Raw genomic sequence first — 3,220 nt, 5'->3', positions numbered from 1 at the left:
CAATTTTTTTCGGTCCTTATTTGGCAGTAGTCCTCGTACGGAACTAGAGCCAGTAGTGATCTTGATCGAGTCATGTACTACCGGTTATTAGGCTTTTCGTACGTGTATAGTTTTTTCTGTCTAGCCTTAATATAAGTGTCTTCACGTCCGTCATACATTTCGTAGGGTGCTGTGCTCGAGGATCGACAATACCCCCCCTCACATTAGGCGCGATTGGATCGGACGACGAGTCTGCGAGCTCTAATTTAAGAGGAGGCATGACCCTGATGCCGACGAAGAAATTGCAGAGTTCCCCCTTCCCGTCAGGGTCATGTCTTCCTCGTAATTTAGAGCTCGCAGACTCGTCGTCCGATCCAATCGCGCCTAATGTGAGGGGGGGTATTACTGCCATGGAAAAATGTTCGCGGTGGTTTTAAGTTCGCGGTTCAGCGGCCACCGCGAAAGTTTCTGCATTTACAGTATAACGGGAAGCTTGTGCGGCCCCCAACGGGTCGAACGTCGTCATACGTCGTTTTTTTTTTGCCTCGTGTAAATCGTGCCTAAATCAACATGGTATAGTTTCCCAAGGGGCAGGGATGTGCTAAATAACGAGTAAATTAGTCGGAGACACCCACCATTAAACTAAATGGTCTCCCAAGGGACAGGGGTGTACTAAACAACCATTAGAACATGGCCATCTTTCTTCAGGCAATCCCGAGCGAGTATTTCTTCTGACTAAATCCACATAGAATGGTCCCCCTAGGGTTAGGGGTGTACTAAACAGCGAATCAATTGACTAATTGTTTTTACACTGTTTAAATCTCTTGTGTCACCTGCAATTAGCCCACGGGCAAGACTTCAAGTCGGATCAAGGAGGTTGCAAAGAGTTTTCAGCCTCCTTGGTCGGAGACGCACGCCACTCAACTGAAGGGTTTCCTTGGGGGTAGGGGTGTGCTAAACAGAGGATAAATTTACTAAGACGGAGACGTCAACCTTTTTCGTGCAATTAAAGAATTAACAAAAAGGGAGACAGCAAAATAACCAATGATACTGAACATCTTTATTCAAAGGATAAATGTAAAATGAAGAAAATTCTAAAGATCATGAAAGAAAGTCAGAAAACGAACAATAACAAGAAAATGTACAAACAGCGTTACATCAAGGCCATACAAAACATACAATAACCTCCTAAGTTACCTGGGAGTGGTTCTCGATGGCGAAGCCCGAGGGACATACAATTTCTCACATGTCGGCGTTCCCAACAGTTATGCAAATGTTAGTCGTTGGTGATGTAATTGTCACTGGTTCGAGCAGTTGTCTCAGTATTATACAAGTTATACAATTTCTCACACGTTGGCGTGCCCAGCAATTTTGTTAATTATAGACATGTGTTGACAAGTGTGCTCCTGTGACAGTGCTCACCTGTGCTACCGTTGGTACAGAATGTGGGCTGATCCTAGTTATAAATCATGTCAACCAGTAATTACAGGTGCTGATAATGAACTTTTGTTCCTATTCTATTTCTGAGGAGACATACTTCCGTCCAATTAAAGTGTTGACCACTAATGCTATACAATCTATGAAACGTCGGTTTGCCAAGGAAGGGAGTTTGCCGGCACAAGAGAACATAGCCAACGTTGAAAATCGCGAACCATCGCCGAACCCCCCTCCCCACAAAAAGAAACCAGCCCCGTTCGAAGGTTGCAGCGGGGAGGCTAGCTGCGAAACGACTTGTCTTGTTGCGAACTGACATTTGCAAGTCATGCCCGAATTCAAGGCTATCTGCAAACAAAGTAAAGCGGTGGTATACATAAAACATGTAGTACTTGTATAATTAAGAAAGACGGAAAATTAGATCAAAAGGGAAATGAGATTTATTGATAAATCAAAAGGGAAATAACATATATTCTAAATCTACTTGTACTTATAAGCTATTTGATGGGTTTGGCTTCTTCTTTGGTAATAAAATCATATCGGCTTTTGTAAAACACAAGAGATGGGTACTGTTGTATATGTTTAACGTAACGTAAATGATATAATCATCTTTGTGTATTCAGCTGTTTGGCAAAATTGTACAGTAAAGGTCCTCACTGCTCATACATGTATTTCATTTGGTAAAATCTAGCATTTGTTTTTTATTACTGTTATTATCATGAATAATTTTGCTGTCAATTTACCATCACGAATTGGTGCTGTATGCCAGTACAAGGACTGGGCACATGGAATATAACCCGAACGGTGATACAGTACTTCTGCTGCACAGTGCGGAAATCTCTGTCACAAAACACATCCCAGGGATTTCAGTAAAGCGCCACAGTTGAGCGGCTGTTTCAGCAAACCATTACAGATGACGTCACGAGCGCGGTGACGTCACTGACCTGAGGAAGGGACCACACTGTAACTACCACACCAGCAACTCTCTTGAAGCACAAGGAACCAAGAGTTACGAAGGACCATTGGGACAAAACCTGTTTTAACGAAGGAGCTGTGTGCTCACAGCGAAGGGGCTGCATGCTCGGCGAAGGAGCTTTGTGCTGACAGCGAAGGGGCTGCATGCTCGGCGAAGGAGCTTTGTGCTGACAGCGAAGGGGCTGCACGCTCGGCGAAGGAGCTGTGTGCTGACAGCGAATGGGCTGTGTGCTCAGCGAAGTACCTGTGTGCTCACAGCGAAAGAGCTGTGTGCTCACAGCAAAGGGGCTGCATGCTCGGCGAAGGATCTGTGTGCTCACAGCAAAGGGCTGTGTGCACCAGGCTGAAGTTGGCCGCCGATTGGTAGCCTAAGATCCAGCCGCCGATTCGTCATTAGACAAAACATAGCATCCCATTCAGACGCCCATTGGAAGAAACAAAAATTCCTAATTTCCTTTAAAAGCTTAAATGGATATCAATAACTGCTAGATATTGTCTGTCACCGCGCGATGTATGTATATGTCACAGGGGAGATTGGAATCCAGGGGGATTCGGAATCCTCCTAGGGGAGATTGGAATTCCAATCTCCCCTAGGGGAGATCAGAATTCCAATCTCCCCTAGGGGAATCTGGAATCCTCCTAGGGGAGATTGGAATTCTTCTGGGGCTAGCTCGCCTATAGTACAGACGTACCTTGTTCTTTCTTAGTTAACGATTGTGATTGTTTTAGCGGTTGTTTTAAATGATTCTCGTCTCTAAATTTCATGTTGTGGGTTTGGTCCTGGTGGTTTTCAATGTTGTGAAAACGCCATTAAACTTTACCAAGCCCACTC

Source organism: Branchiostoma floridae, unplaced genomic scaffold (assembly GCF_000003815.2).
Source record: "Branchiostoma floridae strain S238N-H82 unplaced genomic scaffold, Bfl_VNyyK Sc7u5tJ_1305, whole genome shotgun sequence".
Taxonomy (NCBI): Eukaryota; Metazoa; Chordata; class Leptocardii; order Amphioxiformes; family Branchiostomatidae; genus Branchiostoma; species Branchiostoma floridae.
This window is presented reverse-complemented; position numbering follows the sequence as displayed.